Raw genomic sequence first — 27,837 nt, 5'->3', positions numbered from 1 at the left:
ATATGTGTACGCTCATGTGTTGGAGTGTGCGAGTGTCTGTGGCTGGCGGAAGTTTTGCGTGCGTGCGACAGGCGCCATTGCCAGCGGCTCCTTTGCCTCCTCCTGCCGCTGCCACCCCTACCAGCCCTCGTCCTTTTCCCAATGTTGCGACAGCGCCAGCAAAATAAATTTAAAACGCATAAAAAAAAGCAAAATAAGCAAAATACCCTAAGCGAGGAGCCGGCTTTGCAGAATGTCATCACGTGTGCAAGAAGCAAACAATCAGGGTCAAGAAACTAGTCATTTTTTGAGTAGAAATTAGTGGAAAAAAACTAAAATATGTGAATCTATCAGATCGATCAGCATATCTCATAAACTGCTTTAAATAAATGCTCTTTATTTGTTTGTTTTCCCTAACAAATTCATGAATAATATTTGAGAAGCCGAAGAAAATATAATGATTGCATAATTATTTGGAAATTTGCCTTAAAAAGGTTGATATTTTAAAATATGTATTACATATGTGCATATATTGTAAATACTTTGAGTGGAAAATTCAAAAGCTTAATTGCCCTTTTAGTAAATTGTATAATTAAGAATCAATTCATTTATTCATGGAGTTGTTCTGAATAAAATGACATTCATTTGAGGTTTATCATGGAAATAGAATTATTTTATTATATTTGTCATTAAAGAAAATTAAATAGTTTCCTTTCTAGTCATATATTATATATATTTTTAAAATCTTTTGAAAGACCGTAGTATCCTTTCATGTTCACGAATGTGCGTGTGGTTGGCTTGCATGTGTAGTACACACTGCGGTGCCATAAAACCCAAAAGCGAGAATGTTGCATGTTTAATGCCCGGCAAGTTTACATTCTAGGCTAGCGGATGGCATTCTACTATATAAAGTACATATATGGATATGGGCAACTTGCTGATATGATTTGTAGTGGTCTTACGGCGGAACCAAGTCGCATAGATAAGGAAAGGATCTGGCAGTATCCAAGCGGTCTCTGAAATTTTGAGATAGTGCCTGGTACTTAAGAGAAAGTCTTTAGTTCCACAAAGTAAGGAGTATTATTAGATGAAATTGTAAAACGCCTAAGAGTCCTTATTACGTTGCTGGCTGGCATGCATTAAAGGAGCACACGTTGGCATTTCGTTGCAAGTTTCCAAGTTGCACCAAGGCAACCTTCAAATGCCATCCTGTGTGCCAGGTTGTGTGTCTGTGGAGTGGGTTGGCCATGTAACTAACGTTTTCAAGTTCAAAGTCGATTTAATGCGGAAGTTTATGCCAGCCAGCCACCAGCGCTGAAGGTAACCACAGTCGACATTCCCAACTACGAACAAAGTTATAAATTAAGTTTACGCATGGAAGTGGGGGCACTATTACTAATTTAAGGTTTCTTTGCCTAAAGCTCTTTAAATTTCAGTGAAGTGATTGTTTAATTATTCATTTGTTGAAAAAAAAAATGGTTCGCTCTAGGGAAGTATCATTGTACTGAAGGACTTTGGCAGCAGGAGAGGAGCTCAGAGTGAACTGGGAACTGGGAACGTGTGCTGGGCTCGTTTGAAGTGCAGTTGAGTGTGAAGACGACACATGTCGCTTAAATGCACACACCCAGCCGCACCTGCCCATGTCCTTGCCCCTTGCCGCCCACCCGCTCTGCCCCTTGCCCTTCTGGTCTATTTCGTAGTGGCGAGTGCACTTGTTGCGGCTCGCAACTTGTCCTGCAGCAGCCTGCATATATTATGCAAGTGTATGCCAACTGTTTTTGTATCTATGTGAGGCCTCTCCACAGTCTATGTGTGTGTGTATGGGAATGTCACTTGCTTTTTATAGTCGAGCTTATCGCATATTTATGCAGTGTGTCCTTTGAAGCAGCGGCCCAGGACGCACACGGCTATAAATCAACTTTGGTTCACCGCACTCTGCTCTTGGCCATTTCTGTCCACCACCCACTGCAGCCCCCAACTGGTCCCCATTCATTCCAATTCGCAGCCGCATCGCAGCAATTACGAAAATTGCCTATCTATGCAATAGTTTTGGTGTGGAATAGTGGCCCCTTTTTATTTTCCTGCTTGTTTACCCTCAAAAGTCATAAATCAAGTAAATAACTAAAAAGAGGGTCGTAATTGTAACTGTAGGAACGTGAAAACTATGAAAAATTATTCAGTATTAACTGGAAAATGGTTGTGTTTCGAGGACTTTCTTTTAGTCTTTATAATTATATACTAGTTTTTGGAAAAAAAAGTCCAAAATTTCCTTAAGGTCTTTATTATTCAAATATGGTTATGGTTATAAAATGGTTATCGATACATCGCATATTCATGGTCCTGATGGCTTCTGTTTCTGGACTGCCTCTGGTTTCGGGCGGAAGCTTTCGCCGGACCATGAATTGCAAACATAATGAATTATGAAAAATCCCTCAACATTTAAAAAAATAACCGGTTTTCAAACATATTTTGCAATGAAGTAAAGACATAAATTATAAACATTAATGATCTCGATAATGGTTGTCAGAAAGTCTTATTTTTTTCTATTTTTTATGAAGTTAAATTGTTTTATTTTTTTGAATTGTTCAATTGTTTGTCAAACGCGTAAAACTAATAATTTTAATGACACAATAAAGAGTATCGATATTTGAAAGATTAGTATACGAACAATTATTTGGTAGCCCTAGTTTTTGGGACAAACTTAGAAATCCTGAAAGTTTCGTTTTTCGAGAAATGATCAACACTGAAACACTTTCGTTTCGTATATAAGAGGAGTCCGGGCCAGTACTACTGGGTCAGTCTGATTCAAGTCTCTATCAGACTATCTAACTAAAACAACTAGGGAGGATTTTAATATTGTTTTTAATATTATTTTATTTTCCTTTTTTATTTTTCCGGTCTATTTCATTCTTCTATATTAACTTTTTTTTTTATTTTTTTCATCCATGTATTTGAATCATCGGAGTTATAACTGTCATAGAGTTTTTTCCCCTTATTGTTTTATAACGCCCAGCATTAGGGCATTTGTTTTTTTTAATCTTTTTTAAGTTATTATTAATACATTTTTTGAGCTTTTAATACTTCTTACCAAAGTCTTACTAGTAATATCTTACAAGGTATTTTATTTCTTTGTCGATTTTTAATTATAATTATAATTATAATAACTATTTTAGCCTTGAAAAGGCCACCTTGCAATTGTACATACATAGGTGGTACAAAACTTCCAGTCTCTATTTATTGAAGTGTTAAAATCATTGAGAATTTTATTAAACTTTGCTTGTAAGTTGAAAATATCTATGTTGCGTGTTAAAGGGTTTACATGAAAGTTAAAGTAACTGTGGAGGAATTTTAAATCTGATGAAATTAAATCTATTAAAAAAACTTCTATGGATTGGTTACATTTTTTTTTGATTATTTATGTATACTTGATTATTTATACTATTTATACTTTATTATTTTTATACATATTATTTTAATTTTGGTTCAGTTTTTAAATATAAAAATGTTTTTTTTTAATAAAAAAGAGATATTTTATGAATCATCTGATGTTTTTTTTATGAAATAATCTGATTTTATTATTCTTATAATGATCGAGCTTTTAAGTAATATGTAATTATTTTATTTAGTAATTATGTAGTTATTGGAACTGCTTGTATTTAAATAAAATATAAATTTCAATCAAAACAGCATCCAGGTCTCTAACCTGCCGCTCAAAGCTTGTCAGCCCCACCACCGAGAGCATAGATGACACAATTGTATCGCTGTCTTTGTATCCTTTTACGGGCTTACGTGCCCGAGCTTGTGTGAGTGGGTGGGTGTAGGGCATCAAAGTGCAGTTTGCCGTGTACAAGCCAAAGAAATGTCTCATTGTTTGCCCCTTTGCCAATGCCAGCTGTTTTCTGTAAATGGCACAAAAAAAGGGGCTTTGCCAATAGTAGGGGAGAGAGGGAAACTGCAGGGCAAACTAAAATAAAGTAAAACAAGAAAGGAAAGCTAACTTCGGGCGGAGCCGAAGTTGATATACCCTTGCAGCTAAAACCGGATATATATCGCAAACATCGGATATAGTTGGCCGATCCTTATGATTACATCATAATAAAACCAATTAACTAAAATAAAAAATCTAAAAAAAATGTCCCAAACTTCTATCTTCAAAAACACGAAAGTTGGGTCATTTCCGATCGTTCAGTTATATGGCAGCTATAGGATATAGTCGGCCGATCCTATTGAAATTCGGTAGGATGGATCAACTGGCCAAAAATATAATCTGTATTAAGTTTCAGCTTTCTATCTTCAAAAACACGAAAGTTGGGTCATTTTCGATCGTTCAGTTATATGGCAGCTATAAGATATAGTCGGCCGATCCTTATGAAATTTGGCATGTCGTAATGTTTTGCCAAAAATAGCTTTCCTGTAAAATTTGAACTCTCTAACTCTAAAAACACCAAAGTTATACCATTTCCGATCAATCCGTTATATGGCAGCTATAGGATATAGTCGGCCGATCCGGGCCGTTCCGACTTATATACTGCGTGCAAAAGAAAGAAGGGTGTGTGCAAAGTTTCAAGACGATAGCTTCAAAACTGAGAGACTAGTTCGCGTAGAAACAGACAGACAGACGGACAGACAGACGGACAGACAGACGGACAGACAGACGGACAGACGGACAGACGGACAGACGGACATGCTGATATCAACTCAGGAGGTGATCCTGATCAAGAATATATATACTTTATAGGGTCGGAGATGTCTCCTTCACTGCGTTGCACACTTTTGGACAAAATTATAATACCCTCTGCAAGGGTATAATAAATGGCATACATTTTTCATGCGACGCTCGATTTCATTCACCACACATACAAACACACACAGCCTTGCAAGGACTCACAAATACTCACACACTGAGGCGATATGCACAGACAGGCCAGGACCAGGACCAGACATTTATCAGTTGTTCGCATGCATTCAAAAGATACTAATGTACATATTAGTTCAGCTCAGTAAGTGGCTGCCGAGCGCCTCTTTTCCGCCCTACTCTGCCTTCCCCCACTAGTTCCACTTCCGGTTGCCTCTCACTCGCTTGTTGTGGCTTCCCCCCTTGGCACTGTTTTTTTGCACCATTTCCGCTTCATTTCATGCGCCATTTTTCTCTATCTTTGCAGTCGAGTGTTTGCGCCTTGTTCCCATGTCCTGAACGGCCTTTCATTGGCTTGGTCTTCGTTTTTGCCACACACACACACACTAGCACTAGCACATGGACATGGACTTTTGCGGTTGCAGCTGTTATGTATACAGCTTCAGTTGGATTGCTTGCCCGGTTTTGTTTCCCATTTTTCCATTTTCCATTTTCCATTTTCATTTTCCTCCGCCGGCCGCCTCCCCGGCTTCTTCTGCAATTGCTTTTGCCAATCAGTCTGCTGCAAATAATTTATATCGCTCGAGTCTGTGTTGGCACCTTGGTTAACTCTATCCCCCTCTCCTACTTTCCCTTTCACACTCACTCGCATGTTTTATGGGCTAGGTCCTTCGAAGGACTAGCGTGCGTGCGTGTGCGTGCCTGGCCCATAAATATCACCCATACGCAGTGGGGGCCAAACGAGAATTGCATTTTCAGCTTAGTTTTGTAGCTATTATCGCCGTATTTGTTGTGGAGGGCCCTTCGCTAATTGCTCATTAATATTCAATGGCCAGCAGCTTTTGTTCAATTATTCAAGCGAAAAAATTTCGCCAAAGAGAAACAAATGATAAACCCGTAATTGTACATACATCCTTATACTGTTCCACCTCACCCACTGCCATCTGACCCACTCTGTGTGTAAAAAAATGCAAATAAAAACCGGACATAGAAAGTATGCAAATATTTAAATTCCAGATTATTTCGTTTTCTGAGAGCGGGCGTGAAATAAATAACATTCAATGCATTTTTTCCCGCTCAAAGGCAAAAATGCAAAAAAATGTAAAAAGCCAATCGAGTTGGCAAAACTAATTTAGAGTCGAATTTTTAAGCACCCTATGCTGTTTCTAAATTGGCCATCACTTAGGCTTATTACATTTTAGTTTCTAGTGGCCTGTGTGCGTATACGCCAGCCCTTGGCTGCAATTGATGAAGGTTTATTCCATTATTCCGTTTTATGGGCCAACATTTTTTGTTAGCCAAAAAATTCATCTATGCAGAACACAGAACACAGGCAAATAGACAGAAACAAATGTTGGCCATGTCGGGGATTATTCAGAATTGTAATTCAATTTAATATTTTGATACATCCAGAGGTTTCTGATGCATGCCTGCCACCACCGCAAATCGCATCGAATATTTAAGCCCCGGCTCTCGATCAAAACTTATAGACTCTGCGGAAAGCAAATTGAAAGATTTAAGGGAATTTCAATGGACATTTACATGCCAGCCAGCAGTGTTCGGGCCATAATGAAATATATGGCCCGGAATTGTTGGCTTTTAATTACTTTCGAGCATCGTTGTCTGAGAGTCTGAAAGTCTGGCATTCTGACAGTCCGAGAGTCTGACAGTCTGGTACGTGGCCCGTATACCATATATATCTCAATATTTTCTTTAATGTCAGGCCGGCATGATAATAAATTTCCTCATACAATATCCTGCATTTAAATAACACTTCCTGCACCACGTCTAGGCCAAGGCATCCGTCCTCGTCCTTGTCCGAGCGTCAGCACGCCGTTTCCCGACAGTGAAGTGAATTTATTTGCCAATGGTGGCCAGGACAACGGCAAAAACTGAGCTCCAGTTCCAGAGCTGAAACTGAAACAGGAACAAAAACAGGACCAACTGCACTCCAGTCCTCGACCAGTTGATTTCTCCGCCGAACAGCGAATGGCGTGCCAAGGCACTTTGCTTCATTACTTTGTGTATAAGGAAGCATATCCTGCTATCCTGGGCCCCACATCCTAGATATTCAGCGCCCTTCCATATTGCGCGCCCAAAAGAGTTCTGGGGATTTTGTTTATTTTTGTTTGGCGCCGGACGCCAAAAGCCAAATGAAGAATGTGGCATGGGGCAGTCACTGTGGCAGCCGCCAGAGTGGGAGGAGCTGTGCGGTGGGACCCATCTTACCACACAATAAAAATTTATGAGCCATGTGCGTGTGCCAGTAGCCAGCCCTTTTGCTTTTTGGCCGACAAGGGAGTGTGTGCGGGGGAAGTGAAAGTCTGGCATAAATTTTATATGTGCCACAGCTTGACATGCTTTTTGTGCAGCACCTCCCCCATTGTCACTGCAGAGGGGCAGGTAGTGCAGCTTCGTTTTTCTGCATTATAGACGATGCACCACACAGCTTAGAACTCTATGATGATGTGGCAGCCACTTTGGGCTCTCCTCCCGATCAATTAGTCACAAAATGGAAGACAAAAGGATTTATGCTAGTTTCCTACACAGGACAATAATTACGAGTTATGGCTTGTTAAAGATGCCACAGAAATGGCTTTAAAGTCTCATTCAATTAATTTCATTCAATAAACAATTTCTCTGAAATTTAAAAACTTAACGAGTACTCATCAATCTCCCCGAAAATACCTTGTTAGGGAAGTATTTTATGGATGGATACTGATACTCCTTCAAAGGCAATGCGAGCACACTTCTAAAAGCGAGACAGACAAGACGAAGGATTCGTTATAAAGATGATTTTACGGTTTTGCGCACAATTTACGAAAATAAAAAAAGGATATATGTACATATGAATATGTGTATGTACACCTGTGGGTGGGTGTTTTTGGAGCGAAGGTGGCGGTGGTTGCTCAAAGATTTGTGTGTCGGCCACGTGTGCGACGTGATTTCTTTCTCATGCAAATAAACGTGTAACAAATGGCGTAAGAGAAATCGTGGGGAAGTCGCGGCGGGGGCGACCTTGTGTTCAATCCACATTTAAGCCCCATAAACTCTGGTGCATACGTTTAAAGTAACACCTTAAAGTGTGTCGTGTTTGAGAACAATTAGGCCGTACTTTTAATTATCTTGACCGAAGACCTTCGTTTTCAGAAGGTCCTTGCACCTGTCAGCCGCAGATCCGCAGAACAGCTTTAAGGCAATACCGCAGACCACTTCACACAGGTTGACGCCTCGGCAGGGGCTTTGATTAAAAATTTATTAATATTAAACTTTACGCAGCCGGCGTGGCTGGAGGGAAGCGAGCGGCTGGGCAGCAGGCCATCAGCACATCAGGCCAGCAATCGGGCCAAAATATACACAACGATATCCAACTAGCAGCTACTTTGCATAATTGCAAAAATAATCGCCACACAGAGGGGGCAGAAGCAATGGTGCAAGCTTTAATTAAGTTGTTAATATTAATGAGGAAAATTTTTGCCTTCGGCAGTCTGATGTTTGATTTTCATTTTGCTATTAATCAGCCTTTAATATATTTAATTAAGTTTTCTCTTTCCGTTTGAGCCACGCCCGCTGGATGCCGGATGCCCCGCTAAATATGTTGAATATTTCAATAAACCGTTCCGAGGCCAAAAAACGAGGAGATTCCTGGGATGCGGCTAATAATCGTTATTGAAAATAGCAATCCAACAGATTAAGCGAAACAACAGCAGGGCTTTGGGATTTGGATTGGGCTTGGACTAGAGCTTGGTCTTGGATTTGGCTTCGGGGCACTCTTCGGCACTTGCCACTCAGATCCGGCGGTTGGGGATCCGGGGATAAATATTATTACCATAGCGGCCAACAAACTTTTATCGACATTTAAAGCAGAGCCCAAAGTTTCTTCCGAAAATGGAATGGCAAACTTTTTGCAGCTTCTAAAGAATTTTTTTCAATTTGCTATTGGGGCGAAATTTTTATTTTCTTCGCTTCTTCGGTGGGTTGTGTTGTTGGATGTGTATTTTATATTGCAAAGTTTTTTTCCCATACCGGGTAGTTGATGATTTCAAGGGTATGCTGCACTGACGGGATTTACCTAAGGGATATAAAATCTTGATCTGCATAAACAGAGGAATTGATTCGTCATGAATCTGATTCTTTGGCTAAGAAATTGCTTAGGACCATAGCCAACCATCTTTTAATATAGACTCCTAGACCTTAAGGAACTGTAAGACATGGAGTCTTGTGTCGAAAGGGAGTGCTGAAAGTACCGGGTATCATATAGGCCATATAACAAAATTGGGTTTGCCTCTTTTCATGTAATTAAAATCTCATTAGTCTGTTAATAAGCCCCCACCCCAAAGGAACTCTAAGAGATAGACTGTTGTGTTGAAATAGAAGGTTTGAAGTACCGGGTATCATATAGTCGAAGAACGCAAGTGTCCTTCCTTGCTTTTATTAGGTACTTCATTGGCATAACGCTCGGGGCGTGATGGCACCACCCCGCTCTGCCAGCTCGCCTCATATGTTTGACACTAACAGATGGCGTGGGGCAGCTGCGCTTTGCCGGCCCCTCGACCGCGGCCCTCGATCATGGACGGTCACTTGTCATCTTGAGTGGTCGCTCATTTGTCTGCACAGCTTTTGGAAATTCGCACTTTATTTACGCAACATGCTGTCCTGGGTCCTTCCTGGGCTGCCGTTCCTCCCGGCTGCCTCCACCTCCTTTGACCAATTCAATTTTTCATTTTTCCCTGGCCTCCCTGGCAGACCGTTTATCTTTTGATTTGTGTTTTGGCTTCTCTGCAGGGCCAGCAGACTGCCTCCCCACGACTCCACGCCTCCTCCTGGCCAAGTGTTTACAAATGATTTGCTGTCTTGCTTGTTATACTTTCTGCCATGGATTTCAGGTTCAGGTTCATGTTAAGGTTTTTCTTTTCCATTTTTCCACTGGGTTTTTTTCGTTGTTTGGGTTTCTTTGTTTTGGCTTTGGGTGAGGAAGCCCCAAAATGACTCGAGTGAGTTGCGCTTCCGGCTGTTTTGCAGCTTGTTGGCTCCGAAACGTTTCAATTGAATTGACTGACTGGAAGGTGCGAAGACGGCCCCTGCCGGCAGGCAAATCACCCGAAACAGGCAACCAAAGAGCACCCAACTCATTTGCATTTGCGATCAAAATTGAAAATCGGTGTCGGGTCTCGGTCTTTAAAGTCTTTAAGGACATCTAGCCGGCGGGCGGACCGGTGCCAATCGTTTTGGGATCCTGGCCAAAAATCGAGTCCCTTTCCGTTCAAGTTCGAAGATTGCCAAATCGTAACCAGCGAAAATTGAGGCCCTACGAGTTTAGTGGTGTCTGTCCTTGGCTCAGTTCCAGCCATTTTCAACTCATTTTGTCTCTACACTGATAGAAAATCTGACTAAGTGTTGAGACTTTTTACTGAAAAAGGATTCAAATATGTCTAAGTATTTTTAAAAGAAAGTAAGATGGTTAAAGGTCACCATTTTGATTAAAAAAAATATAAATACAAATACTGACAATACTCTGTCCGGCTATCCATTAATATACATATCCTTATTAATCCCTCTGGATGAGGTGCTTAGTTCCCTTCTTCCGTTTCTAAAAATTGTGCAAGAAGAGTGACTTCCAATTTTCTGAATTTATAACGTAATTGTTGTATACACCTATGAGTTTAAGGATAGAAGTCTTGCATTCCAGTCTTCTTACCCCTCTGCATATTTTCATTATTAGAATGCCAATTTAGTGATTTTTTAAGATTAGTTTTCATTTGAATACATATACTATTTAAAGCCCACAATGTGTTTTAGGTAGTGAATTATTTTCTCTCTGTGAACGTCCGGCGGGACATCTTCGTTGAGCTGCTTAATGTGTGTGCGCTCATGTCGACGGAGGCGATAGTCGGTCTGCTTTGAATCTGGCGCCCGGCGCTCGTAAAACCAGAATATTGGGTGTACTATGTGGGGCGGGTGGGATTGTTCTTTTCGGAGGGAGGGCTGGGCGACGGGCAGTAATGGTGGGGCTGTGGTCTCTGGGCCGGCGGGGAGTGCATTTTGTGGCTGTGTGCAATTAAATAAAATCGACTTGTGCAGCCAGCTTGTAGGACCACCCACCGCCCCCAGAGGACGGCCTTGTCGCAGTCATTGTTTGCTTACTGGCTTGCTGTTCCTGCTCACTGATGCCCACTGTGGCTGGGCTTGTTGTTGCCAAGCTGCACTCAATGTTTATGAACAGTTGCGCTCGGCAATTGTCGTTTTTACTGCCAATGCCATGAAGTTTTAAGAGGCAGCCATTTCGATGGTGCTTCATGTGCTCCTTTCCAGCAAACAGGAACAAAAAGCCCTGACCACTCGGGTGCGCCGGCATGCTGGATACTAGAGCATATGCAAATCAATCGCTTGAACACTGGTCCGACAATCACTTGGCCCCAGCTTATTTTCCCAAAGAAGTCAGTTCCCGGAGTGTGTGTCTGTTGACCAACAAATGGCAGCATAAGTGTTTGGCCCAAATGCGAGTGGCCAGGAGGAGGCAGTGGCAGTGCCACATTGGCAAAACATGGAACGCTCTCATTCACAAATTCAGGGTCGAGGGGGGATTGAAAAGTTCTCAATAAATATTTTTGGTAAATTCCTTGAAAAAGATATCCCAACTTGGTTTTTATTCAATTACTTTCTTGAGAAATAGGAACATTTCACTTTCAATTTTCATACAAAATCCAGGAACGGCTCTCGAGAAAATTCCAATGCAGGTCCTGGCATTTTATGTGCCAAACAATACCACCAACACACTGGCACACTCTCACGGATACAACTCACACATTGAAACACAGGGAAGCAGCAAAGCCATAACAAATGAAAAGCAAACTTGTGGCTTGACATTGATGAATGCACGATGAGATTTATGTCCTGTATCTGTGTGAGTGTGGGCTTAGTGGTATGGGTGTGTATCTGTGTGTTTTGGCCTGCCACTCACTCTCTCTTACACAGACTGGCACATACAGTCTGTCTGGCAGAAATAAATGTTAAGTATACGCATAATAAGCGCCGCACTAGGTTGTTGGTTCTCCTGTGCACCTTTTATTATTATTTTTTTGCCATGGTAAGTGTCACAGGGAGGGTGTCAAGGTGGCAGTGTGTGTGCCAGGGTGGCAGTGTGTGTCTTACTCATTTACGCACTTTAAGTCGCTGGCTCAACACGTTCACCTGTTTAGGGAGGTCTGTGTGTGAGCTGGCACTTTTCACATAAGAGCGAAAATAGTTGCAACGAGAAGGTAAAACAGACACAACATTTATAGGGCAGGCGACTCTGAAACCTCTATATTATTTATTAGCTTTTGTATTTGAAATTTATACGATTTTTATAATAGCAGAACCACCTAGAATCCCCAAATCAAATCCCTCTTAGCCTCTATAATAGACAATTCTCACGTCGTGGCTGAATTCTCGGCCCTGACTAGTTTCTGTTCTGGCGCTTTTATTTTTAATTGTTTGTTTATCTGCCCGACGTGGCCAAGAGCCCCACAAATGGCCCCCCTCTCATTGTTGTTGTCTGGGCTTTGGACGGCTTTGCCGACCCCTGGTGTCTATGTACAGCCATGGCCTTAGTTTCGGACTCGGACCTGGGCCCTGATTCACCTGAATACGTAAATTACTGTTTCAACTGTGCAACTGTTGCTCGAGCACTTGACCTGGCCGTTTTAATCGCATTATTATGCGAGGGGGAGGGGCGACGAGGGGAGGACAATGAATGTCAAATGCCAGGACCTTGACCAGGAGTCCAAGTCCAAGTGCAAGACCACAGGCAAATGGACTTCATTGTGTTCGACCAGTCGGCAGAGTTATTCGAAAATGCCAAATGTCAGCCCCTTTTGGCTTTGGCTTCAGCTTTTGGCCAAAACCCATCTGCCGTTCGCATTCCTGTTGGCCTTATTCTGGTACTTTGTGAGCCATGGCCAGGTACATTGAGTGCGGCTGCTTGTTACCTGTCCAGAGCAATTAACGCTCCAGATGCAGTAATTACATATGCAATATGCAGACGCCGGAGTGGCAAGGAGCTGAAATTAATTAAAATGCAATTAATTCTCCCCCTCCCACGACCACTTCAACTTGTTTCGTGTTAATGGTTTATTTTATAAAATGCCAGACTTGAGTATCTTGCCAGCATACGAAAAAAAGCACAGCCACAAGAACTCGTATGAATCAAGATGCAAGAGCAAAAAACGGAGTGGCTTTTATATTGCGTATACGCCGTGTATGCTCGTTGCTAAAGTTTCGCCACATTTATTTGCATTACTCTTTCGAGTCGGCCCGCCGCTCTCCAGCAGCCTTTTCCCCGCCCTGTCGAGTGCACTTTGCTTAATTGATTATGCTCTAAAGGGGAGCAAAAAAATGCGCAGTAAAAAATGCTCAAAAAAAAGTCAATGCCCGACCAGGCCGCAGGGCTCCTTCTTGGCTATAAAGATGACAAAGATGAAGAGCTACTTACAGGCCCGCAAGAACTTTCCTTGGCTTAAGCATTTTTAAGCCAATCAATGCTGGATTCATTTTTAAAAAGCCCTCAAATAAGTTAGCAACTCCATTTTAATTTCGCATTTACCTTTTGGCTTTTTAAAGCCGATCTTTAGCCTCGTCCTGTGTGGCGAAAGGAAAAAAATGTAATAATTTCAGCTTCCCGACGCATTAAAGGCTTAATGCGTAAGCCGTCTGTCTTGCTGTGGGAATTCCACCGTACTTTCAGTTTAATTGCAGCTGCCCCAAAGCCGCTCCCAAAGCGCTCAGAAGCCAAATCCTTCAAAAGCCGAACACAACAAATCATTTGAATCACACACACTGGGGGAGATGGAAAGGGTTACCAAATCCGGAATAGGCTTCTGGATGGAGGCTTGGGTATGCGGGTTGGGGCTTCCATCATAAACAAGCCGCTGCCCATTCCATTCAAGAGTGGGCGTGGCACAGTTTTTTTGAGCATTCAGCCTTTTGTGCTACGAGTATTATTAAAATGTTTGGCTCCTCGTCCTTTTCATCTCTGTGTGTGTCTCTTTTTTATTTGGTTTAACTTCTGCGTTTATGCCAGGCAAACATGCTTTATGTCTTCTTTGGCTCATGTGTATAAGGAATATATATATGTATTCTAACTCATCCCATATATGTGCAGGAATCTGTGTGTTTGTGTGCATTACGAGTGCGCGTATTTTGCGTAAACAATTCGAGTTGTGAGTTCTTTTCCCTTTTTTTATTGTGTTTTTTTTTTGTGGAAGTCCCTTCTCTAGGGAATGGGTTTTGTTTGTTTCCCAGTTCTTTGTATACTCTTGCAGAGGTTATTATAAATTTGGGAGCCACACTTTACATCTATATAAAGATATCCTGATATAATCAGAATATCAACCAATAGCGGTTTTATACTTTACTGTCGCAAATTATCTAAATTTTCTTTTTTTAAACGTAGGAGGATTTCTTATTTTGTTTTCTTTATTTGCGGACTACGTCTATTAGTGTTTTTCTTAGCCCTGAAGGTAACATTTTTGCCCTGCCCATCATCACCTATAAGAACTGCCGTTCACAGTCCACAGATAAAAGTGTAATATTAAAAGTTCTAAACTCACAACTTACATTAGTAGCCTATATTATAAACATCTTACATTAGAAAGAGTATAAAACACTCGCCTCGAACCAAAGTTAACTTTCGTCCTTTGTTGATATTATATTTTATTTTTGAGGCTTCCTTTGATTATGTGCCCTGTGAGTTCGGTTGGCTGATGTTTGCTCTCGGTTATGGATTATGTGACCCTTGGGATGTGGGGTGAGCTCACTTCTCGAATGCTCACTTCTCACTTCTAGAGTGGTTCAACTTATGGTTGGAAAGCACTTATAATTAAAAACAAGGGAATTCCAAACGTAAAATATTCGAAACACTTGACACAACATTTCGACGAGTCAGCAGCGACATCTCGGAATGCAGGAGACCCGCACCTTGGCTGCTGCGGAGGTGAGGGGCTCGCAGGTCCTCCCTAAGGACCATAAAACGCAATAATAACGCGCATGAAGCATATTTTACACATGTCTTTGTCGCATTTATCACAATCAGCACGGGCTGCCCTTAGAAGGTTCTTCTCCGCCTCTCTGTCCCAGCGCCAGCCCCAGCTCCTGTCCCTGCTCCTGCCCAGGTGCCTGAAAAATACTTAAGCAAACACGTCGCATTTTGTGAACTTTTATTACATTTTTTTGTGCGATGCTACCAAAATGTGTTTGCCAATTGTTTGTCCTCAGCTGGCAGGCATCCGAGCCACCTTGCCAGCCCCCATCGCTCCGTCGGTAATGTGGAAAAGTTTTAATAACTTGGCCTCTGTGTTCATGCACAGGTGAATAATAAACATGTTGACAGTCATAACGTTCTTAGGGGAACACTGGTTCAACACATGTCAACATGTGACGCCAAGCGATGTCCTCAGGTGGGTATTGGAGGGAGAGGCAGAGCGCCAAGTCAATAACCAAATGGCTTCTGGCTAATCACAACCGCAAACCTAATGAATTTATGCCCGGATGATGCGGAATAGATGGGAATTGTTTATAAATGGGAAGGCAAATAAACGGGCTTCCTCGAGACATCAAAAATGGCACAATTCTGCAATCACTCCATCAATTATCCTCACATTTCAAATGCAATTGTGCTCGGAAATTCTTGATCGCATTATTGGCAGCCTCCTGGGAGGGCACGTGGCTTGAGAAATGTGCATAACACATTCCCAGCCATGATTGAAACTCAAAGTGCCGTTCGCACCTCCTTGCACTCTATAACTGTGAAATCAATTGCAATTGCACATGGTGGAGGTCAGTGGGGGAGCCAGCGAGGGCGCTTCTGCACGCACAGGTGCAAAGACATTGCGCATACGCCTCGTGTTACCGCCTGGCGACAAACGCAATTTGCCAACGCTCTGGCCTGCAGGATGAATCTCAGATTGATTATTTGCGTTGCCTGGCTACTGGTCCCTACTACATATGGGGTTGGGGCTGGGTTAGAAACAGGCACAAAAACGAAAAATAAAGCGAGTGTGCATGTGAATGGTGAAAGCACTTGGAACGCGTAAAGCAATTAACACGCAATTACCATTTCCACTTTGCCATGTCACAGTGTTGACATTTCTCACGATTCATTCTCGTTTTTCCACCGCCAACCCTCTCTGCCCCCTGGCCGTCCTTTCCACCTATCTATCCTGCATGTGCGGAGTGTGTGGGCCGCGGAGTGGGTGTGCGTGGGTATAATTGGCAATGTGTCTGCGCGCGAAAACACTGCGGCCACGTTGTCGCCATACAATGAAAAGGAACAGGGCGAAAAAAATGCGAAAAATTCAGGTGGCCAGCAGGGATCGAATAATTAAATACTCTTTATCGTAAAAGAGAAAAAAATCGTAAAATGGAAGTTTTTTAATAAGAGATTCAAAATTCAGAACTTCAGAACTAGGTAAGAAAAATGATGTTGGACAAGATACGGTATATGGTGGTTGTTGTATATACGGTTGTTGTATATACGGTATATGGTGGTTGTACGGTATATATGGTTGTCTTAAAAACTCATTAAAAATATTTAAAATTTACCTTTAAATGTAAATAATTATTATTTGCATAATATCCTTACTAGAATACACTAATACCCCTTGGCAGAGTAAAGCAGAAGAGTAGCCTGAAACGCTGGGGTTTGGAATGAGGAAAAATGCTTTTGGTTGTAGCTATATGTCAAAGTGAACAGATAACAAATGACAGGACACTTTTCTCCCACTCTTTCCCTGTTCCCCTTTGCCGTCCAAAGCCGAAAAGTGTTGGTCAAAATGATTTGCTGGCCAGCTTCGCCGACTGCGTCAGTGTGCCTCTGATTGTTTTTGCTGCTCGCAGTTTGTTTTCTGGCTTGTCCTCCGACTGAAATCACTCAAATTGTCACTTGCCTCAATAATTAACATTAATGCGTGTCCCGACCCAAAAAAAATAGAGAACGAGAGACTAGGGCCAGAGGACTTACTGCTGCCGTCTGCCAACATAAATAAGTTAAGGAAAAGACGCTTCGCATCTCCGGCAACTGCCAGTCGAAATGCGAACTGTATGGATTGTGTGTGTGTTTGGGGGGGTTCTCTGTGTGATACTGGCTGAGTATCATCAGCGAAATGTTTGCTTTTTAATTACTTTGTTTATTCGCAGCCAAATCGAGGCATAATTAACTGAAATGTCTCTCTGCCAGCCAGCCTGTCTGGCAGCGCAATTAAAGCAAAACTTTGTCATTACAGTCCGTGAGGCGGTGATTCACTTTGAAGTCGAAAGAAAACTTTACCTGATCACAAGTTTAAGGCCATCAGATTTGATTGCATTTGTTGTACCTCTTTCTGGGTGAGTATTTGAGAGATTTATAGCTTTTGATTTAATTTTAATATGAAAGAAAAAAAGTCAAACTTTCCCACTATATGATACCTTAGTTCTAAAGTCAATCATACAATGGATATAATAGAAACTCTTCATAAATAAACAAAAATAGGTACATAACTAGAGAGTCTATATATGACTCCCCTTTCCAGCCCCTATTTATCAGCCATAACTCAGCTGGCAGGCCATAAAAAAAACAAAACTTTTGTTGACCATAAAACAACGCAGCGAAAGTTGTGCACATTTATGGCAAGGACTCTGTGCGGATCGTCCTGACAAGCCCGGGATGGAGCATCGACAATGCTAAACTCGGATAAATGCCACGGAATGTGGCAGCCACTACGCTGTTGCTGTAATTTGGCTTTTAGTTTTGTTAATTTTATGGCTCCTTCAGTCCTTTTGACTCCTTCTTTGTCTGCCAATGAGTGACTGACTGTGAGTGAGTGTGTGAGTGTGGGCGTGTGGGTGTATGAGGCGACCATTAAATTTTGACATATGCTGCAGGCAGACAGAGAGCGTGGTCCTCTCACTCTTTCATTAGCACACTCCTGCTCGCTCGCACTCGTCTCCCTCGGCGGATTGCAATTTACGAGCTTTTTTGCTTTTTGGCCATTTTACATTTGGTAAAACAAACACGTTTCCATTAAAAAGTCTGCGTTTGATGGCAAGCCAAGAAATTTGTTGTATGATGATGATGATGATGACGGCGGTGCCGGGGGGGCCGGCAGGGCGTTTGCCTTTCAATAGGCGTGGCCCCTCCAAGCTGACTTACATCCAAGTATATGTAGTGTGTGTACACACATAGTACTGCCAGCCCAAGGCTGTAAGCTCCGGCTTGAGCCAAATTAAAGGTAAGACGGGGCCGGGCCGAGGGAGCCGTCTGCAAAAAACACTTTTTGCATTTTTGATATGCTGTCAGCGTGTGCAGCGTTTTGTGCCCCGAAAATTGATGATGGAAAATGCAATGGTCGCAAGTAAAGAGCGAGTCCTCGCTCCACCAACAAGTCCTCGCCCCCAGCCGGCCAAGTCCAGGACAGCGGGCGACACGAAAAGCCCGCATTGATACAAGCAATTACCTTTTGGCTACAATTAGACTCGGATTTGTAATGACCCTGGTCGATGTGCACCTGTTACAGCAGCCCGGCAATTAAGCAAATCAATTATATATATATCTGCACGGGGGCTAATTGGCCTGGCTTTGGCTTTAGCTTTGCGCTGCGGCTTTGGCTTTGGCTTTGGCCGGGTCCGAGATGTCGAACAGTGGATTTTCCTTAAAGGCCCTGAGAGCCACCTCCCGAAAAGTAGGCAACGCTTTAAATTATGCATGAGATGGAAAACACACACCGACACTCGCACACACACACCGAAAATACTCACAAATGCGAATGCAAATTTCTTGGCAAGCAGGTGAAAAGAAGAAGAGGCCAGGTGGGGCAATAGCTGGGGGTAAAAGCCGAGACGTTGGCCAAGTTCAAATCGCAGCAGATCCGTTTTGGAATCTCGTTTTGCAGAGCTTTCACTTTGGCATGCTCTCGTTTTGTTGTTGGCCGGAAAATTGGGCACGAAGCGAAGTGAATTTATTTTGTCATTTTGCATTTGTGTGTGCGTGGGCTTGGTCTGCTTGAGGAGGATGATAGCATCCTTAGAAGGACTCGGTCGCATTAGAAGCGAGTTAAATATTTTTCCCAGGCTAAAATATTCTTATCAAAGAAATTGGACAAATTTTTGCCAGAGTGCCCCTGAGTGGATATACGTATGTCTAAGAACGGTACAGCAAAAGAGTCAAGTGCCATCCCTCAAGACCGATGCAAAAGTGTATTTTTAAACAGGAAATCTTGGAAAAACCGAAACTTCCTTAAGACTCTTGACTGTGGTTTCGCCTTTTCTAATTTTTCCCAAAGCCAGGTCGCTCTGTCTGCGGTTAAGGCGGTGGCACTTTTCATTTTCACTGGAAAAATTACACGAAATTAGAAAATTGAATACGTCTCCGGCCCAATGTCGCAGTCTCGGCAAAGGCAGAATAAAACGTAAAGCCCAAGGAGCAGAAGCCGGAGAAAATATGGCTCAAGAATGGGCGTTGCGAATTGGAAAATTTAATTTGCAATGGCCGAAGAAGTTTCCCCAGAAACGGGGACAAAAAACTCTATATATATATATATTGTATAAAAAAAAATGAAATAAAACGAATAAAAAGAAACAACAAAATCAACTGACAAATCTGCACACAATGCGAGGACATTGTCATCCTGCCCATGCCCGCCCTCTGCAGGCATTTCCCCCTCGAATTTTATCTTCCTGGCTAAGAGAACCCCGGCTTGGCTTATTGCTCGAGGTTTTCCCTTCCGTTCCTCCCTTCCTTCGTTTCTTTTGCGGTTTTTTAAAGACCCTAGCCGTCTTAGCCGTCGCTCGCTTTCGGCCATCTTGCGCTGTCTACGGCTGCTCCTTTTGTTTTGGCATTCGTTCTCATTTGGCCAATTCGCCTTTTTTTTTCCCGTAACTGTAATTTTTCCATTTTTGGATGGCCAAGCTTTTTTTGCCCGGCTCTGGCTGTTGCTGTGGCAGCTCTGTGCTAAACCAAATTTCAATTATTTTGTTTGTTGCCATTTTCATTACGTTTCGCTTTCATAGTCGCCGCCTGTCAGCGTGCAACAAAGCGCCCAGCGAATCCTCAAGACCAGAGCCGAAAAATGAAACGAAAAATGGAAAATTGCTTATAATGCAAACACACACACCACCGCCCAGTCACAAACACAAACACACACGTACACCCGGTCACAATGTGGAGCGGCCATTGTCCGCAGCGAGAACCCTTGCGGCAGCCTGGGGTATCCATCCCCCATACAGCTACCTCCTCGCCCTCGCCCTCCCCAGCCCAGCCTCATTTTGTGGCTTTGTTTCGCGCTGTTTTGCGGCAACAGCTCCCCTTTAAGCGACATTAAACTGTTCTAGTGGCATAATGAACTGGCCGCTGGGCGGTGCACGGCGAAAAAATGTCACTAAAGGTGCTCACAGTTTATTTATTTAATTAATTATGATTTAATTAGCATTAAAGATCTGTTTAAGCAACATTTTAATATAAACAAATAATTATGTGCAGTTCTCAACGAGCTCTGCCAACAATTAAAATTAATTCTTTAAATATCATAGCCAAATAAATAAAATAAAAAGTGTCTATTGTTTGCTGTTAATAAGAATTAATTTATATGTTTACTGTCCACTCCCCTTTGGCTCAATAAAAAGTGTTTAATTGGAAGTTTTTCCATCAACCTTGAATCAACAATTAAAAAACTTTGCCAATAATATTAAATATATTTTATTTTGGGTGTAGTTGCTGGGAGTACATGTTGCAGGAGCAGGAGCAGGAGCATCGATGCGTGTAGCCTGTGCTTTGATGTGTGCCAGGGTTGCCAGGCTGCCTGGGAGCCTGGCTGCCTCCATGTGGAGTCCATGTCCATGTCGTGAAACCGGGCTACTGCCCCCTGTCAAATGCAGTCTTTTGTGTACATTTCGCTGGCTTTGCTGCCATTTCCCCATGCCCTTTCCTTTTCGTTCCCATTTTTGGATGTTTTTCTATTTCTCCTTTTAACGCTTTTGTCCTGTTTGTTGTCCTAGTCCTACACACACCCCCACACCCACTCACATACACGTGCGGCTTTTAGGCCAATTCAGTTCGAGCAGCAATGCTTAAAATTCCAGACACTCCTCGGAGTTGTTTTCAAATTGAAACTTGATTAGGTACTCAGAGGCACTGCCAGCGATAGAAACAGAGGCATATCTCTGGCCCTCGGGCATTATCTTTGCATCTATAGTTTGGGTTGTCGAAGGTCCTGGTCTGAGCCTTGTCCGGCCCCTATCCCAACTCTCGGCCCATTCCCGAGTCAACGCGCTCCACTGCATTGTAAATATTTTCTTAGCCGCGCTTTCACACCAGCTGACACGCAAACGCCATGCAGAAATTTAAATAAGTCCTCCTGTCGCTTCGATAAACTAAGCTTTTGACATCCATCCTTGTTTAGGGATATATACGGGTTTCTTTTAAAGTCAATTTAAATATAAGTGATAGAATACGCCTAAAAAGCATAAAATCCTGTATCTACTTAGTGCTTTTGTTTATACAAATTAGCATTAGCAGAGTTTGTTTATTTATTTACTATTTTTATGGTTGGTTTGCCATTTACTATTTATTTAAGATGATTCCTTAAAAAAGATAACAAAATGCTTCTAAAATATAAAACATGATTAAAATAATGAAATGTATGTAAAGTTTATTTGTATAGACTGCAATATATATTTTATTTTAGTTTATTTAATTTCCCTTCGTGGAAAAGGTATAACATTCAGACAAAGGTTGACTAGAATTCCAATTTTCTTTGAACAGTCGCGGTCTAAACAAATATTTCCTGCATCGATATCGCTTGGATCGGAATTTAATATCGTTCTCGCCACTTATGGTCGCTTCGAATACGAAATTCACATTCTGGAGTCAGTTTAGTTTGTTTTGCTCTGCGCCCGCCAGGCTGACAGCTGCCTTTCAAATGCAAAGTATTTCTACCATTTTCCTATTTGTATTTTTGCAGGATTTTTTCGTCCTTGTATTTATTGGTTGCACTGCAGTTGGGCTGACTGACTGGCTGGCTGGTTGGCTGGTTGGCGGGATGGAGTTGGGCGAAAACATTTGTGCAGGAAATGTGTTTTTAATGAAGCCTTTAAGCAGCCAGCCAGTTTCATACCCGAAAGCCTTCCGTCAGAGCCCACCTTTTCGAAAGGACTTTTCTTGGTCGTCAACTCGTCGTCGTCAGGTCGTCAGAGTTCTTAGCTTTGGTTTTGCTTTTGTTCGCTTTTCCCCTGAATTTTCGTTTTTTATGGGTTTTTGCCGTTTGCTGCCGTTTGCTTTTCCCTTTTCAATAAATCGCAAATGGCAATGTGTCCTCCCCCAACCCAACCGCCCCATCGACCATAGGACTACGGGAATACAAGGGTAAGAAGGCGAATCCTTGACGGGCCAAGTTTATGCAAAGTAGCTTTTAATATGTTTACGACTAAACATTTTTCGGCTGCTGCCGGTTTCGCATCAGGTTAATGTCTGCTCTTCGTCTCGCTTCACCCGTCACTCGCTGTCGTCCTTCTGTCGCTCAGTCGGTCCTTTCAGTCAGTCCTCACAGTTCCCCCTTTATTACACAATTTTTTAATAATTCCTCCCTTTTTTAAAGGCAGAAATATTAAACTTTACTGCTGCGGCCGCACATTTCCCTGGCTGGCACAGCCATTTGATTGTAATTTATTTCGCCGTGGCCGCCTCAAAGTTGAAGTGGTTCCCAAATTTAAATGGAGCTCCAGCGAAAATTAAATGTTAATGGAGTCGGATGGTTCAGGACAGAAATACATAGATATATACATAAGTACGTACCTAACTGTTGTGTATTTGAAGGAATATAATTTTGTACCCCTACCAGAGAAATCGTGACAGTTCCATTGCCATTTGCCATTCCTTTAGAAAAGTTCTGCAAATGTTGTTGCTCTTTCAAATTAATTAACATTTAAGCTGCTTAAAAGTTTCTGGGTCAGAGCGGAATTTAATATTAAACAATTCTAAGCCAGGCCAGACGGAAATCCTGCCTGGCCAAGACTCTAGGCCGAGCCATCTCCTCCAGCTATCTGGGATTTGTCGCTGCGGACGACGGGGCGTATGCGTAATTCACGCAATTCATCGCTGGTCAAGCGCATGGACACAGTACACTGGTACTGGCCCTGGAATCCTGGCAATTGTTTAATTTATGCCACAGCACGTTGCGCGATGGCCATTTGATGGCTGCAGGGGATTAATGCAGCTCACCGACTGACTCGTAAAATTCGGCTCATTGCCGCAGCCGACGCCCAAATGTAGGCAATAAAAAATTTTAAACCCTAAATTATGCACACTGAGAGGAGCAACTGGGAGCACTCGGCCCCAGGGTCTGTGCATTAGATTTGCGACCCAAAAGCCAGCCAAAGTTTCAAACATTGTTCGCATAATATAGGAAAAGTTGCACATAAAGGCCGTCGGTGGTGGGAGGGAAGGCGTAGATGGAGCTGAAGCTGAACCTGAAGAGCGGAACGTGCCACTTTGCCACTTGATGATGAATGAAACACCTCGGGCATGTGTGCCCGAGCTTGTGTGTGGCCCGGGCTTGGCTTTGGGTTAAGGCCTCCCCTATCCTCTATGCGTTTTATGGGAGCCACTACTTTGAGCCCAGGATTCGGTGGCAACGTTAATCTTATTTGCCACGGGGAGAAATACTGCACGGTGAAAAACAATCATTCTTTTTGAGAAAAATATGGAGAAGCAATACTGTTTATTGCTCAAAATAAGAGGCAATTTATGACGAACATAGCAACACCTATGACATATCATTGGCTATCTATTGGCTAGTCATATAAAAATCCATAAAATTGTTTTCTCAATCCCCAGTACACAGACTGATAATTTTCGGGGAAAATAGATAAGATAGAAGTTTCTGATTTAATACGGGCACTTGACACAGATTTTTTTTCTCCGTGCTGGCGTTGCGTGTGCGTAAATAAAAGTAACAAATGTCGCCCAGAAAAACTTAACGCCGGAGGCGCATATTTTGTCTACTAAAGGCATGTCGGGGATTTGGCCAACTCGCTGCCAGTTGAGTCAAGAACCAGAGTTTTCGGAGCGTGTGTGAGTGTGTGGGCCAATGTGTTAGCCAAGTTTTGGTGCGTGAATTGAATGCAAAACTGGAAAGTTAAATATTGCACGCTCCGTAGGCAGGCAGTCTGGCTTTTTCCTTACTTTTTTCGTCAGTCTCTTAAATTTAATTAAAGAGACAGCCCAAGCAAATGCGATTACATCACACAGTACCAAAAACTTTCAACTTTCTCCGGCCGGGAACTGCCAAAAGTGATTTGCACAGTTTGAAGGATTAGCAGGAAGAGCAGCTTATGGTGCCTCCGACATCCTTCGCCGCCGCAGTCCTGTGTGTCCCGAATCTGAATCTGAATCTTTGCCTGCAGCTGTCACTGGCTCACATAAATCTAAACATTCTGATGTTCTACACGATACCTGGATGGCTGGCTGGCTGGCTGGCACGGTATGTCAGAAGCCGAGTCCTCAGCCAGCGATTCAGGTGAGTGACTACCTGGCCCTCACTCACGGGCCCCTCCACCTGCTCACCCGAGAGATCCAGGCGGATAGATAGCCCGGGAAGCTGGCTGGAACAACATATCTTTGCATACTTGATGGCGCATAATGGTGCAAAAAATTGTTTACATGCATAGAGCAACACAAAATGTTTGCATTTACATAATTTTTGACTTTTCAAGTCGCAGCGCGCATTTTTCATAATTTCCCCATGTTGCTTCTGCAATTTTCGTGAACCGAGAGAGAATAATGGAAAAATTCCGTGGAATGAATTATCCGGCCGCCATCGCATTCGCCGTCCCCGTCGACTGTCAATCAAATATGCATGGAAAATTTTCCCGTCAGCCAGATGGAATTAGAACTAGAAATCGTAAAAGAACTCATGCTTCTCCGGCGACTACTTACTCTTGTGTTTTTTGTTTCATATCCCTCAAAATTTCTGACGTGTGGCTATAAATTTGGCTCTTGGGAATTTTGTGTCAAAATGCGGTTTTGGCATCAATTGGAAAAGCCGCCAAAACCCTGCTGTTGCCGTTGTTGTTTTTTGCACTAAGCTCATGCTTCACACGCGCGCTGATAAGAGCGTTTAAAGTTGGCCCAAACCGAACACACCCGCACGCGCGCACACACACAGTCACTGTCGCTGTCACAGTCGCAGTCACACACACAGGAAATCCACACGGCTGAGAAGAAGCTGTGGGAAACGCGAGTTGGTCAGGTCGGGGTCTCGGCCGCTGGTGCGAGAGTACGTCCAGTTGCGCGCTGTGCCATCGACAAACTGATGATAAACGAAAACTGTTTATCAGCAGCAAGCGTCCGCAGTCGCCGTCGCTGCCGCTGTCGGTGTCGCTGCCGCGTCGCAGCTGACAGAGCGGCGGCCGAGGCGGCGACTACGTCATAGCCAAGGCATCGGCCAGGCCCGAAGTCCCTGTCGGCGGTTCCTGGCCAGCACGAGGTCCTGCACGGGCCCTCTCTTTGCCTAGTGGAGACTTTCCGCTGCCCAAGAGAGCGAGCTGGCAAGAGAGCTCCGCCTGGCGGTCGGCTCTCTTAGCTCGCTTATCAGATGTTGGGATAGGCTCGATTTTTCAGGCAGTATTACTTCTGGCCAGAAAATTGGCAACTGATAAGCTTCTGAAAAATATGAGTATATTCTAATACCTATGAGGACTGAGTATTCATAATCTGGATGTAATAGGCTTTTTAATTGTAAATACATAGCTTTACTTTAGCAGCTAGGAGTCCTATAAACTAGCTTATGGTTAAAGAATTAATTTAATGTACATTTTTTTAATTTAGCTCGTAGATTATAAAATATTAAAGAATCCAATTTTATGTAATTTAGGGTGTCAGAACTTGTATTAACACCCATAATTAGGGATTGATAAATTCATACATGTCGTATACGTAATTTTTTATATTACAATTTTTTAAAGTTTTAAACAAAGCAACAAAATAAGTATACATTTTCCATTCAATTATTTCTTATAAAATATTAAATAATAATAATAAAGTGTCACATAAAGCTAGTAATACCAATTTAATTAAAAAAAACAAAACCAATATTAAAAAAATATTAATTTAAATTACATGTTTATTCTGAGAATTATCAATTATTAATTTTTTTATAAATTATTTAATTTTACCAATACATCAAATCTTTTAAAACTATAAATAATTCACTCTAAAATACTAAATAGAATTTATTGAAAGTCACCATGTCGTATGAGTAATTTCGAAGGCTTTGTGCTATTTTATTGTTTCCTGAAACTAAAGAAATGAATGAATTTTCGGACGCAAACAAAAACTACAATAAAAGCTATTGTTCCATGCAGTTGATTTAAGACAAAAATAAATAAAGGCATGGCTGGCTCTCTATCATCCTGTCATGTTTATAATAAAATAAAAATAAATAAAATTACCAAAATTAATGGAAGAAATAAGAAAACATGAGACTCTCAAAGGCATCAACAGGCCTTGAACCATAAATCTTTCGAAAACATAAAGAGTTTATGAGTATTTAATAAATATTATTTATTCTTTAAAAATGTACTTTTATTTTTAATCACTTTTGGCGCTCACTGTGTAATTGAGTTGAAAGGCAGACGGACGCGGACTGTGGCACTGTATTTGGCTTCCGCTACCAGTTTCCCCTCTTTTTTTTGCCGCTTTTTATTTTCCCTTTGAGCTAATGGCCAATAACTAATTCATAATTATGCATTTCCCATTTTTCGCTTTTATCTCTTGCCTCGTTTATTTGGCGCTTTCCCAGCACCCCACCTCTCTCTTGGTTTTTTTGGCCAAAACACACAACGCTAAAGAAAAATAGTTTTTTGATTTTTTTTTTTCGAGGGCATGGCAAAAAAATAAGAAAAATGAAATGCTAGGCGGCGTGCTGCCAGCTTGCCACTGATGGCGATGATGATGATTAATCAATTATGGGAAACTGTCAGAAAATCGCAAACAGAAACAGAAACAACTGCGAGAAATGTAATCAAAATTTCAGAGCCGGCAGTTCCAATAACAAATAACAAGTCGAGGGCCAAGCCAAATAATGAATAATATTCGCCGCTTTTCATCTGTTCAATATCAAAACGCTTAACCGATTCCCCGCCCAGCTCATTGGCCATTAGGGGGGATTTTGACACAAATTGCATTTGGCTCTGCCACCAGAAAGGGATGGCAAATGTGCGAGTGAAAGAGAAAGATGGGCAGAAGCTGACCATTTAAAATATGCATAATCACCTGTCTCGCGGCCAAAGAGCAAGTTGGGAAAATTTAATTTGTTGTAATTTGCTGCACTGACAGTGACGATGGAAGGCGGTGGCAGTACTGAGGGAAAAACTGACTGGACTGGAAATTATGCGGACGAAAATTAAAGAGCGAGACAGGGACAGAGGGAGTGAGCAAGAGAGGTGGACCTTCCCGGCCTGGCATCTTTATGAAAGACAAATTAAAATGCACTTAGTGCACGAAAAAACCCGGGGAAAAAAGCGGAAGAAAGTTGCCAGCCAAGTTCCTGGACCTGCCTGTGGTCATCAGAATGGCAGGAAAAAAAAAAATAAAAAGGATAAAGTAAAATAAAATAAGGAAGAGTGGCAGGACTGGGTTACGTGGCAGCTTAAGTCGCGTTGTCCTGGCAACCGCTTGACATATTTTCTTATTGAGTTTCTCAACATTTAAAGGAAAGAAATGCTGGCAGGCTCTCAAAGATTTTTCCGAGTCTCGGCCTTTAGTGGAGAACAGCCCCAAACCAAGGTGACAATCTGCTAATCTCTCCTCGAAGGAGAGGTGAAAAGAGCACCTGGGAGAGCTCATTATGCCGGCGAAATGAGAAATTAGAGTGGAAGGCCACTTTCCCCGCTACTCCTGAGCGTCCTGCGAATCCTGCCGGCCAAGTGCTAAATTCTCATTGTGTGAATATTAATAACAATCATTTCTAATAAACAATAAAGATTCTGCTTATCTC

The 27,837-nt window shown here is 42.3% G+C and overlaps 1 protein-coding gene across 2 annotated transcripts in view; it reads right to left on the bottom strand.

The window, feature by feature from the left end:
• 5-HT1A (5-hydroxytryptamine (serotonin) receptor 1A) overlaps positions 1 to 25,135 on the bottom strand; it is a 70,105-nt gene extending 44,970 nt beyond the window's left edge. For both annotated transcript variants that reach the window (XM_017251270.3, XM_070277907.1), the window contains exon 1: positions 24,777 to 25,135. The gene's annotated coding sequence lies outside the window, so the exon portion shown is untranslated. The remainder of the gene's footprint in view (positions 1 to 24,776) is intronic.
• Between the last annotated feature and the right edge of the window lie 2,702 nt (positions 25,136 to 27,837).

Source organism: Drosophila bipectinata, chromosome 2R (assembly GCF_030179905.1).
Source record: "Drosophila bipectinata strain 14024-0381.07 chromosome 2R, DbipHiC1v2, whole genome shotgun sequence".
NCBI lineage: Eukaryota > Metazoa > Arthropoda > Insecta > Diptera > Drosophilidae > Drosophila > Drosophila bipectinata.
Note: the sequence above shows the minus strand (reverse complement) of the source record. Positions and strands in the feature narration are given on the sequence as shown.